The sequence below is a fragment of the Coregonus clupeaformis genome, unplaced genomic scaffold, assembly GCF_020615455.1.
Source record: "Coregonus clupeaformis isolate EN_2021a unplaced genomic scaffold, ASM2061545v1 scaf5509, whole genome shotgun sequence".
Taxonomy (NCBI): domain Eukaryota; kingdom Metazoa; phylum Chordata; class Actinopteri; order Salmoniformes; family Salmonidae; genus Coregonus; species Coregonus clupeaformis.
In genome coordinates this window covers 1-13,591 of record NW_025538963.1, presented here as the reverse complement: position 1 = coordinate 13,591, position 13,591 = coordinate 1, and the positions used below count along the sequence as shown (strand labels likewise).

The 13,591-nt window shown below is 47.2% G+C and overlaps 1 pseudogene; it reads right to left on the bottom strand.

Moving 5' to 3' along the window:
* Positions 1 to 446: 446 nt before the first annotated feature.
* On the bottom strand, positions 447 to 13,497 carry LOC123490916 (annotated as a pseudogene).
* Positions 13,498 to 13,591: the final 94 nt, after the last annotated feature.

Below are 13,591 nucleotides of genomic sequence, written 5' to 3'. Positions count from 1 at the left end.
AGAGCGTCTGCTAAATGACTAAAATGTAAATGTAAATGTAAGCAGCCAGGTAGAAGAAGCACAGCGCCCAGTCACTTGGATTTATGCAACAGATCTAGTTGATCTACGTCTGCAAATACGGAGGAGTTGTTTTCAGCCAGGCAGAGGAATGTTCCACTAGTTTGAGAGTAAAGCACAGCCCGAGTTGGTGCTCCTCAAACAGACTGGAAGGAAGCGAAGCACAGCACACAGCCATTTGTACTTATCTAATCAGGAGAAAAATCCATCCTACTGCTGTCATTACTTCAGGAATGTCTTTAAGTGCTAGGGAGAACTAGTCTGATAGGTTTACCACCACAGCCATGTGAAGACAATCTGTCTGTCTGTCTGTGCCAGTCTGATGGACTGAGGGGTTAACCTATAATACCTGTGCTAATTGGCTAGGTTCACCACGGCCATTTGAAGCCAAGCTGTCTATAGTGGGAGATGAGAAGGGACTGAGGCCTGGTGACTACAGTACCCGTTTATGATGCTGCATCTGTGGTCTCTCCAGCTTGCATCTCTCTGTTCTCTCTCTCGAACACTCGTTCTGGGCCGGGTGAAGCTGACAGAGGAACAAGCCAACAGAAATGGATGAACACGTCAGGAAAACCAACACATTGAGGTGGAAGAGATGAGAACCTCCCTATTCAATGCAAAGTGCTGTGAAACAGTCTGTGTCCCAAGTGGCACCCTATTCCCTATACAGTGCACTACTTTTGACCAGGGCCCATAGGGTTCAGGTCAAAAGTAGTGCACTACATATGGAATAGGGTGCCATTCGGGACGCAGCCCTAGTAGAAAGCAGCTCCTAACCTGATTGGTGAGGTTGGTCATCTGACCCCTGCAGTCTCTCCACCTGTCTCCTCAAGTCCTCCTTTTCCTCGTTCATTCGTTCCCTGTCGCTCCGCTCTTTCCTAAAGTCTTCCTCAAAGATCTTCACCTGAGAGAGTAGATACAGCAAAGGGATGATTATTACCTCGGGAACTAAGTTGGTGAGGGATGATGATTACCTCGGGTAATAAGTTGGTGAGGGATGATGATTACCTCGGGTAATAAGTTGGTGAGGGATGATGATTATCTTGGGTAATAAGTTGGTGAGGGATGATGATTATCTCTGGTAATAAGTTGGTGAGGGATGATGATTACCTCGGGTAATAAGTTGGTGAGGGATGATGATTATCTTGGGTAATAAGTTGGTGAGGGATGATGATTATCTTGGGTAATAAGTTGGTGAGGGATGATGATTATCTTGGGTACTAAGTTGGTGAGGGATGATGATTATCTTGGGTAATAAGTTGGTGAGGGATGATGATTACCTCGGGTAATAAGTTGGTGAGGGATGATGATTATCTTGGGTAATAAGTTGGTGAGGGATGATGATTACCTCGGGTAATAAGTTGGTGAGGGATGATGATTATCTTGGGTAATAAGTTGGTGAGGGATGATGATTATATTGGGTAATAAGTTGGTGAGTTCAACTTTTTTGCGGTAGACCTGGGACACCAGGTAGGTGAAATCAAATAAAATGGTATGTCACATGCGCCGAATACAACAGGTGTAGACCTTACCATGAAATGCTTACTTACAAGCCCTTAACCAACAATGTAGTTAAGAAAATAGAGTTAAGAAAATATTTACTAAATAAACTAAAGTTTAAAAACACAATAACGAGGCTACATACAGGGGGTACCGGTACAGAGTCAATGTCGGGGTACAGGTTAGTCCAGGTAATTTGTACATGTAGTTAGGTAGGGGTATAGTGACTATGCAGATATTGTAAATAGTCCAGGTGGCCATTTGATTAATTGTTCAGCAGTCTTATGGCTTGGGGGTTGAAGCTGTTAAGGAGCCTTTTGGACCTAGACTTGGCACTCCGGTACTGCTTACCGTGCGGTAGCAGAGAGAACAGTCTATGGTTTGGGTGACTGGAGTCTTTGACAATTGTTTGGGCTTTCCTCTGACACCGCCTAGTACAGTGAGGGAAAAAAGTATTTGATACTCTGCTGATTTTGTACGTTTGCCCACTGACAAAGACATGATCAGTCTATAATTTTAATGGTAGGTTTATTTGAACAGTGAGAGACAGAATAACAACTAAAAAATCCAGAAAAACGCATGTCAAAAAATGTTATAAATTGATTTGCATTTTAATGAGGGAAATAAGTATTTGACCCCTCTGCAAAACATGACTTAGTACTTCGTGGCAAAACCCTTGTTGGCAATCACAGAGGTCAGACGTTTCTTGTAGTTGGCCACCAGGTTTGCACACATCTCAGGAGGGATTTTGTCCCACTCCTCTTTGCAGATCTTCTCCAAGTCATTACGGTTTCGAGGCTGACATTTGGCAACTCGAACCTTCAGCTCCCTCCACAGATTTTCTATGGGATTAAGGTCTGGAGACTGGCTAGGCCACTCCAGGACCTTAATGTGCTTCTTCTTGAGCCACTCCTTTGTTGCCTTGGCCGTGTGTTTTGGGTCATTGTCATGCTGGAATACCTATCCACAACCCATTTTCAATGCCCTGGCTGAGGGAAGGAGGTTCTCACCCAAGATTTGACGGTACATGGCCCCGTCCATCGTCCCTTTGATGCGGTGAAGTTGTCCTGTCCCCTTAGCAGAAAAACACCCCCAAAGCATAATGTTTCCACCTCCATGTTTGACGGTGGGGATGGTGTTCTTGGGGTCATAGGCAGCATTCCTCCTCCTTCAAACACGGCGAGTTGAGTTGATGCCAAAGAGCTCGATTTTGGTCTCATCTGACCACAACACTCTCACCCAGTTCTCCTCTGAATCATTCAGATGTTCATTGGCAAGTTTCAGACGGGCCTGTATATGTGCTTTCTTGAGCAGGGGGAACTTGCGGGCGCTGCAGGATTTCAGTCCTTCACGGCGTAGTGTGTTACCAATTGTTTTCTTGGTGACTATGGTCCCAGCTGCCTTGAGATCATTGACAAGATCCTCCCGTGTAGTTCTGGGCTGATTCCTCACCGTTCTCATGATCATTGCAACTCCACGAGGTGAGATCTTGCATGGAGCCCCAGGCCGAGGGAGATTGACAGGTCTTTTGTGTTTCTTCCATTTGCGAATAATCGCACCAACTGTTGTCACCTTCTCACCAAGCTGCTTGGCGATGGTCTTGTAGCCCATTCCAGCCTTGTGTAGGTCTACAATCTTGTCCCTGACATCCTTGGAGAGCTCTTTGGTCTTGGCCATGGTGGAGAGTTTGGAATCTGATTGATTGATTGCTTCTGTGGACAGGTGTCTTTTATACAGGTAACAAACTGAGATTAGGAGCACTCCCTTAAGAGTGTGCTCCTAATCTCAGCTCGTTACCTGTATAAAAAGACACCTGGGAGCCAGAAATCTTTTCTGATTGAGAGGGGGGTCAAATACTTATTTCCCTCATTAAAATGCAAATAAATTTATAACATTTTTGACATGCGTTTTTCTGGATTTTTTTGTTGTTATTCTGTCTCTCACTGTTCAAATAAACCTACCATTAAAATTATAGACTGATCATTTCTTTGTCAGTGGGCAAACATACAAAATCAGCAGGGGATCAAATACTTTTTCCCCTCACTGTATATAGGTCCTGGATGGCAGGAAGCTTGGCCCCAGTGATGTACTGGGCCGTACGCACTACCCTCTGTAGCACCTTACGGTCTGATGCCGAGCAGTTGCTATACCAGGCGGTGATGCAACTGGTCAGGATGCTCTCGATGGTGCATCTCTATAACTTTTTGAGGATCTGAGGACCCATGCCAAATCTTTTCAGTCTCCTGAGGGGGAATAGGCTTTGTCATGCCCTCTTCACGACTTTCTTGGTGTGTTTGGACCATGATAGTTTGGTTGGTGATGTGGACACCAAGGAACTTGAAGCTTTCGACACGCTCCACTAAAGCCCCGTTGATGTGAATGGGGGCGTGTTCGGCCCTCCTTTTCCTGTAGTCCATGATCAGCTCCTTTGTCTTGATCACGTTGAGGGAGAGGTTGTTGTCCTGGCACCACACTGCCAGGTCTCTGACCTCCTCCCTATCGGCTGTCTCATCGTTGTCGGTGATAAACCTACCACTGTTGTGTCGTCAGCAAACTTAATGGTGGTGTTGGATTTGTGCTTGGCCACGCAGTCACGGGTGAACAGGGAGTACAGGAGGGGACTAAGCAAGCCCCCGTGTTGAGGATCAGCGTGGCAGATGTGTTGTTGCCTACCCTTACCACCTAGGGGTGGCCCGTCAGGAAGTCCAGGATCCAGTTGCAGAGGGAGGTGTTCAGTCCCAGGGTCCTTAGGTTAGTGATGAGCTTTGAGGGCACCATGGTGTTGAACGCTGAACTGTAGTCAATGAACACCATTCTCACATAGGTGTTCCTCTTGTTCAGGTGTGAAAGGGCAGTGTGGAGTGCGAATTGGAGTGGGTCTAGGGTATCCGGGATGATGGTGTTGATGTGAGCCATGACCAGCCTTTCAAAGCACTTCATGGCTACCGACATGAGTGCTTCGGGGCGGTAGTCATTTAGGCAGGTTACCTTCACGTTCTTGGGCACAAGGATTATGTTGGTCTGCTTGAAACATGTAGGTATTACAGACTCGGCCAGGGACAGGTTGAAAATGTCAGTGAAGACACTTGCCAGTTGATCCGCGAAATGTATCCAATCACTGAAATGGATCAATTAGCGCAGAAAGGGTGTCAGACTGACCTGTTCCTTTAACACTAATATCTGAGTGAGCAGCTCCTGGCTCCTCAAGTTACTAGGCCCTTCGCCGTGGTTACCGCTGGTGCCCTGGCCCGGTGGCTGCTGGGAGGAGGAGGAGGGGTGAGGGTGCAGGTTCAGGGCCTCCTCTAGAGCCTGAAGGGTGCCAGGGGGAGACAGAGTAAGTTAGATAACACACAGTATACACACACACACACACACAGTATACACACACACAGTATACACACACACACACACACACACAGTATACACACACACACAGAGAACACACAGCACTGACCCTGTTGAGGCGCTGGATCTCCTTCTCCTGGTACCCTCTCTGTTTACTGAGGGGCAGCAGCTGATCCTGCAGGTAACGAACCTTCTGCTTCAACTCTGTGGTCTCAGAGTTCAGACACTCCTTCTCCCCCTGAAAACATTCATACAACATTGGCACAACATTACCACAACCTGCTTCAACTCCACTGTTTCAGAGTTCATTCACAGTTTTAATCCAGACTGAAGGATGTTCCACACGTCAGAGACGTTCAGGTTAAAGTTGACCTGTTGGTACTCCAATGGTGACCTAACAATGACCTGGCATGTTTTTGCAAAAAAGGTAAAATGTCACAGTAGCTGACGTTTTTTCTCAATACACTGCAGTATGTGTCACAGGGTTATAATAATAATAATAATAATAATAATAATAATAATAGCCATTTAGCAGACGCTTTTATCCAAAGCGACTTACAGTCATGCATGCATACATTTTTTGTGTATGGGTGGTCCCATTTTTTTATAATGGATTTAAAATGGTGCTCCGTGGGATGTTCAAAGTTTCAGATATTTGTTTATAACCCAACCCTGATCTGTACTTCTCCACAACTTTGTCCCTGACCTGTTTGGAGAGCTCCTTGGTCTTCATGGTGCCGCTTGCTTGGTGGTGCCCCTTGCTTAGTGGTGTTGCAGACTCTTGGGTCTTTCAGAATAGGTGTATATATACTGAGATCATGTGACAGATCATGTGATACTTTGATTGCACACAGGTGGACTTTATTTAACTAATTATGTGACTTCTGAAGGTAACTGGTTGCACCAGATCTCATTTAGGGGCTTCATAGCAAAGGGGGTGAATACATATGCACGCACCACTTTTACGTTATTTATTTTTTAGCATTTTTTTAAACAAGTTAAGTTTCATTTCACGTCACCAATTTGGACTATTTTGTGTATGTCCATTACATGAAATCCAAATAAAAATCACAGGTTGTAATGCAACAAAATAGGAAAAAGGCCAAGGGGGATGAATATTTCTGCAAGGCACTGTGAATCGACCATAAGTAAAAAATAATAAAAAATAGAGATGAGTTTTAGGCCATATCGCCCAGCCCTAGGTAAAGTCTACACCTGTTATATTTGGTGCATGTACAAAATTTGATTTTGATCCCTCTCCCTCCCTATCCCCCACAGACAGGCCGGCCGGCCGGCCGGCCGGTAGGCAGGCAGGCAGACCGGCAGGCAGGCAGAGCGACCGGCAGGCAGGCAGACCGGCAGGCAGGCAGAGCGACTGGCCAGTAGGCAGGCAGGCAGAGTGACTGACCGACCGGCCGGCAGGCAGACTGGCAGGCAGACCGGCAGGCAGGCAGGCAGAGCGACCGACCGACCGGCCGGCAGGCAGAGCGACTGACCGACCGGCCGGCAGGCAGACTGGCAGGCAGACCGGCAGGCAGGCAGGCAGAGCGACCGACCGACCGGCCGGCAGGCAGAGCGACCGACCGACCGGCCGGCAGGCAGAGCGACCGACCGACCGCCGGCAGGCAGAGCGACCGACCGACCGGCCGGCAGGCAGAGCGACTGACCGACCGGCCGGCAGGCAGAGCGACTGACCGACCGGCCGGCAGGCAGAGCGACTGACCGACTGGCAGGCAGGCAGACCGGCAGGCAGGCAGAGCGACTGGCCAGTAGGCAGGCAGGCAGAGTGACTGACCGACCGGCCGGCAGGCAGACTGGCAGGCAGACCGGCAGGCAGGCAGGCAGAGCGACCGACCGACCGGCCGGCAGGCAGAGCGACTGACCGACCGGCCGGCAGGCAGACTGGCAGGCAGACCGGCAGGCAGGCAGGCAGAGCGACCGACCGACCGGCCGGCAGGCAGAGCGACCGACCGACCGACCGGCCGGCAGGCAGAGCGACCGACCGACCGGCCGGCAGGCAGAGCGACCGACCGACCGGCCGGCAGGCAGAGCGACTGACCGACCGGCCGGCAGGCAGAGCGACTGACCGACTGGCAGGCAGAGTGACCGACCGGCCGGCAGGCAGAACTGCAAGACCATCGTGTCCAATGGAGGTAAAAAATGCCTTTGGGTCGATTCGAAGCCGCCCCTATGACCCCCAATTAAGTCACTTCCTGTAATCGCAGAAAGCTGAAATTCGATATCCTGCAAGGCCAGACCAGGGGACAGTACAGCAGCTATTCTTTAAACCAAAAGTGATAACGAACAACAACCTGATTGGTGAAAGGACAGAACCACTGGAGCTAGTCACTTTACACATGATTCTGACAGACCAGGGGAGAGCGACTGCCACCTCTCATTGAAGCCATGAACTTCAAGGCTACCCACGGTACTGCAGGCATAGTTTTCAGAAAACAGAACCCCCCATTATAGTGAATGGGAAAATGGCAATGTTCGATATTCATGGTCAATCTTGACAGAGAATGAATCATGGTTTAAAAAAATATATAAAAAAGAATAACCGCACACAGAAGTTACAAGGATAATTCAGTTGCTACTGGCAGCCTGCAGTACCCCGGTTGGCCTTCATCTTGAGATACTCAATGAGAGGGGGCAGCACTGAGCTAGCCTGCAACGTCACTTTCTGGAGTAGCTTAATCTGTGCATGTTATGTCTACATACATCTATGACTTCCAACGCACTATTGAGTCCATTCATATACAGTCATTGTGACAAACCGACAGGTGAGAGATACTCAAATGGACCATGGCTATTCTGAGTGGGCTGGGTTGGAGCAGTTGTCACACACGCTGACACGCAAGTGTTCATAGCAGTGAAGACTGCACACTCACCAACACACACAGCAAAAATGGTGTGTTTTGTATGTGTGTGTTGTGTATGTCGTTGGGTTTGTATACGTCTTGAGGACATTGCTGGGTCTGTACTAGGTTTCTGTACGTTCGTTCTCACCTGGACGTTCTCGATCTTGGACTTGGCAAGCAGCAGCTTCTTATACCGTAGTCCCGCTGGCTGTGTTCTCGCTCCGCCTCCAGCTCCTGCACGGCCTTCTGGGAGTCCCGCCAGCCGCTGACGCAGGTCTGTGATCTGATTTGGAAGGGGGGCGGGGGGGTTCAAACTGTTTTAAAAACAGGGAGTATTGGTGTCTTTTCAATGAGACAAACAGGTTATCAGAATCATCATTTCATACAGAGTAGCAGAGAAACTAGCACCCAGTGAACTGGATCAGAGCAGTTGTACGCAGTTACACAGGGTTGTGTTTGCGTATAGACCCACAGACCCAGCCGAATGACGCAAACCATATGTTGAGCGGTTTGGGGGGGGTAGACTAAAAGGGTAATGTTCCCTCAAATTCTTCTAAGTCACTGAGCAAATTTCAGGTCTGCTGAGTGCAAACTTGAACGTTGTGAGAATTCTTTGAAACTTCCGGCACATGTTTACTGTGAACACTGAGGCTGTACCCTCTCTAAGCTAGTTATAACTAGTGTTGCATGGTATACTGGTAAATGATACCAACATTTTAGAACACCGTTTCATATGATACCACCATCTTTCTTTTAAAAGAAAAAAATATATATATACTTTTCACCCCTTTTTCTCCCCAATTTCATGAGATCCAAATTGGTATTTACAGTTTTGTCCCGTCGCTGCAACTCCCGTACGGACTCGGGAGAGGCGAAGGTCGAGAGCCGTGCATCCTCCGAAACACGACCCCGCCAAGCCGCACTGCTTCTTGACACACTGCTCGCTTAACCCGGAAGCCAGCCGCACCAATGTCTTAACCCGGAAGCCGCACCAATGTCTTAACCCGGAAGCCAGCCGCACCAATGTCTTAACCCGGAAGCCAGCCGCACCAATGTCTTAACCCGAAGCCAGCCGCACCAATGTCTTAACCCGAAGCCAGCCGCACCAATGTCTTAACCCGGAAGCCAGCCGCACCAATGTCTTAACCCGGAAGCCAGCCGCACCAATGTCTTAACCCGGAAGCCAGCCGCACCAATGTCTTAACCCGGAAGCCAGCCGCACCAATGTCTTAACCCGGAAGCCAGCCGCACCAATGTCTTAACCCGAAGCCAGCCGCACCAATGTCTTAACCCGGAAGCCGCACCAATGTCTTAACCCGGAAGCAGCACCGGAGTGTCGGAGGAAACACCGTACAGCTGGTGACCGAAGTCAGCGTGCACTGCGCCCGGCCCGCCACAAGGAGTCGCTAGAGCGCGATGGGACAAGGACATCCCCGGCCGGCCAAACCCTCCCCCTAACCCAGACGACGCTGGGCCAATTGTGCGCCGCCCTCATTGGTTTCCCGGTCGCGGCCGGCTGCAACACAGCCTGGGATCGAACCCGGGTCAGTAGTGACGCCTCTAGCACTGCGATGCAGTGGCTCGGGAGGCCCAGCCCTACCAATCTAAACATTTTACACCACGAGGTTCTTCAGAAAGTCAGTTGAATTTAAGCAAAGTCACTAGTCTGTTGTATGCGCAGGTCCAATGATATCCACTTCACTTTCACGCACATATCATGTGTGGCAGCTGGAAATCAATTGAATTGACCACAGGTGGACTCCAAATCAAGTTGTGGAAACATCAAGGATGATCAATGGAAACGGGATGCACCTGAGCTCAATTTCGAGTCTCGTAGCAAAGGGTCTGAATAGTTAAAGGTATTTCTGTTTTGTTTATAAATTTGCAAAAATGTCTAAAAACCTGTTTTTGCTTTGTCATTATGAGAAAGTGTGTGTAGATTGATGAGGAAAAAATATAAATCAATTTTAGAATAAAAGTAAAGGGGTCAGAAAACTTTATATGTACACACTGCATAGTAAACAAGACTGCACCTTTCCCATCAGGTTACTATGCGTGTTTCCCATCAGGTTACTATGTGTGTTTCCCATCAGGTTACTATGTGTGTTTCCCATCAGGTTACTATGTGTGTTTCCCATCAGGTTACTATGTGTGTTTCCCATCAGGTTACTATGTGTTTCCCATCAGGTTACTATGTGTTTCCCATCAGGTTACTATGTGTTTCCCATCAGGTTACTATGTGTTTCCCATCAGGTTACTATGTGTTCCCCATCAGGTTACTATGTGTTTCCCATCAGTTACTATGTGTTTCCCATCAGGTTACTATGTGTTTCCCATCAGGTTACTATGTGTGTTTCCCATCAGGTTACTATGTGTTTCCCATCAGGTTACTATGTGTTTCCCATCAGGTTACTATGTGTGTTTCCCATCAGGTACTATGTGTTTCCCATCAGGTTACTATGTGTTTCCCATCAGGTTACTATGTGTGTTTCCCATCAGGTTACTATGTGTGTTTCCCATCAGGTTACTATGTGTGTTTCCCATCAGGTTACTATGTGTGTTTCCCATCAGGTTACTATGTGTTTCCCATCAGGTTACTATGTGTTTCCCATCAGGTTACTATGTGTTTTCCCATCAGGTTACTATGTGTTTCCCATCAGGTTACTATGTGTTTCCCATCAGGTTACTATGTGTTTCCCATCAGGTTACCATGTGTTTCCCATCAGGTTACTATGTGTGTTTCTCCTCATCAGGCTACTATGTGTGTTTCCATCAGGTTACTATGTGTGTTCCATCAGTTACTATGTGTTTCCATCAGGTTACTATGTGTGTTTCTCATCAGGTTAGCTATGTGTGTTTCCCATCAGTTACTATGTGTGTTTCCCATCAGGTTACTATGTGTAGCTTCCCATCAGGTTACTATGTGTGTTTCCCCATCAGTTACTAAGTATGTGTGTTTCCCATCAGGTTACTATGTGTGTTTCCCATCAGGTATACTAAGTTGTGTTTCCCATCAGTTACTATGTGTGTTTCCCATCAGGTTACTAGGGTGTGTTTCTCATCAGGTTACTATGTGTTTCCCATCAGGTTACTAAGTGTGTTTCCCATCAGGTTACTTATTGTGTTTCCTATCAGTTACTATGAGTTTTCCCCCATCAGGTTACAATGCGGTTACCCATCAGCTGTATTATGTGTGTTTCCCATTAGGGTTACTATGTGTGTTTCCCATCAGGTTACTATGTGTTTCCCATCAGTTACTATCAGGTTACTATGTGTTTCATCAGGTTACTATGTGTGTTTCCCATCAGGTTACTATGTGTGTTTCCTCATCAGGTTACTATGTGTGTTTCCTATCAGGTTACTATGTGTGTTTCCCCATCAGGTTACTTGGATGTGTTTCCCATCAGGTTACTATGTGTGTTTCCCATCAGGTTAGCTTGGTGTGTGTTTCCCATCAGGTTACTGGTGTGTGTTTCCCATCAGGTTAGCTATGTGTGTTTCTATCAGGTTAGCTAGGGTTGTTTCCTATCAGGTTACTATGTGTTTCCCATCAGGTTAGCTATGTGTGTTTCCCATCAGGCTATGTATGTGTGTTTCCCATCAGGTTACTAGGGTGTGTTTCCTATCAGGCTACTATGTGTGTTTCCTATCAGGTTACTGTGTGTGTTTCCATCAGGTTAAGCTATGTGTGTTTCCCATCAGGTTACTATGTGTGTTTCCATCAGGTTACTATGTGTGGTTTCCCATCAGGTTACTATGTGTGTTTCTCATCAGGTTACTATGTGTGTTTCCTATCAGGTTACTATGTGTTTCCCATCAGGTTACTATGTGTTTCCATCAGGTTACTTATGTGTGTTTCCCATCAGGTTACTTGTGTGTGTTTTCCATCAGGTTACTATGTGTGTTTCCATCAGGTTACTATGTGTTTTTCAGATAATCTCTTCTGTATTATGTAATCCAGATGTAGTTTGTGCAGCAAAGCTGTTTACCACGAGGTGGTGTGAGTGTGTGTGTGTGTGTGTGTGTGCGAGAGAGTGAGTGAGCGCGAGATAACATACCTCTGGTCTCAAACTGGGACTTTATAGAGAGTCTCCACTGGACATCCCAACTGCTTGTTCAACGTACCAGAACTCTGTCATCACCACTCCCAACAGAAATAGTAACTGAAAACAAACACATCATACACACGAAAACAGGACACCTAATCAAGGGTGCATCCCAAATGGCACCCTATTTCATATATAGGGCACTACTATGGACCCTGGTGAAAAGTGAAGTGCACTATAAAAGAGAATAGGGTGTAATTTGAGCCCACGCATTCACATTTTCACAAAGACCTTTCCATATGTAAAAAGAGTGGACACCTGATGTGAACATGAGAGCAGAGAGGGACTCACATCTTCCTCTGGGCTTCTCTTAGAAGCTTGATTTTCTTCTCGTATGCCTCTGGGTCACAGGGCTTGGCCGGGGCTTTCTCCTTCTCTTGGGCTTTTCCCACTCTGCTGTAGGACAGGGATATAAAACATGATGATTCCAAAAAAGGAATAATCCACTTAAAAACTATTTTTGGAGGGTCTTTTTCCTCCATAGTCCAGCAGTTGGTACGGTCCCAAAATGTTTATTTAATGTCAGCAATCACATTGTCAAGGCATATAAAGACCTTGAAAAAGCAAATGGTCACTTGTCACAATGTATGCATTTTGCACTACATTCATTTTTCAGCTTCATTCATAGAGACAGGGATATGAAACATGATGACTCTGAGCCCACTCTGCAACAGGACAGGGATATGAAACATGATGATTCTGGAGCCCACTCTGCAACAGGACAGGGATATGGAAACATGATGATTTCTGAGCCCACTTGCAACAGGACAGGGATAGGAAACATGATGATTCTGAGCCCACTCTGCAACAGGACAGGGATATAAACACGAATGACTCTGGAGCCCACTCTTGCAACAGGACAGGGATATGAAACATGATGATTCTGAGCCCACTCTGCAACAGGCAGGATATGAAACATACGATCTGAGCCACTGCAACAGGGACAGGGATATGAAACATGATGATTCTGAGCCCACTCTGCAACAGGACAGGGATATGAAACATTGCTCTTAAATTCCCGCACTAGTACAGATCACCATTTATACAAATAGTGTATAAAACAAAACATTTTTTTAAGCATTTGCATCGACAGACCTGGGAAGTCTCTCACAGACATTCCACACTGACCAAAAATCACACACCAACACTACAGTAATACTTGGAAGTACTGCAGCGTGTTATGAAATGGGGGAAGTCAGTCAGCATCCTCACTAACTGTACATTAGGATGTGACATCAGACATGCTAACTATCCCACTACTGTGATGCCTGGCAATGATCTGCCTTATCCTGACAACACTCAACACGGAAACAAGGGTATTTACTGTAACAGCGCACACACACACGCCCCCAAATGATGCTGTGGCTTCCTAGACATCAATGCTGGGATCATTTCCTTTCTCTCTCTCCCAGCTTTTAAATCCTCTGAACCAGACAGGAGCCATCCCATCCATTCTGGAGCAGGATTTGCAGATACCTTCTGTGGTGTGCTGACCTCCATCTTGGATCCACCGCTCAGTTTCCTCTTTCACCACAACTTCTTTGGCTTCTGGCTGCCCCTCGGCTCCGCCGGCATCTCCTCCTCCCGCTACCAGCTCTTCCAGCTTCAGGTTCTCCTGTCTGCAGTGACTAGAGAGGAAAGCAGGGGTTAGTGTTACTATGTAGTTACAGGACTCTATCCTAGTGTTTAGGTAGAGCAATGTGTAGCTTTCAAGGAGCCATA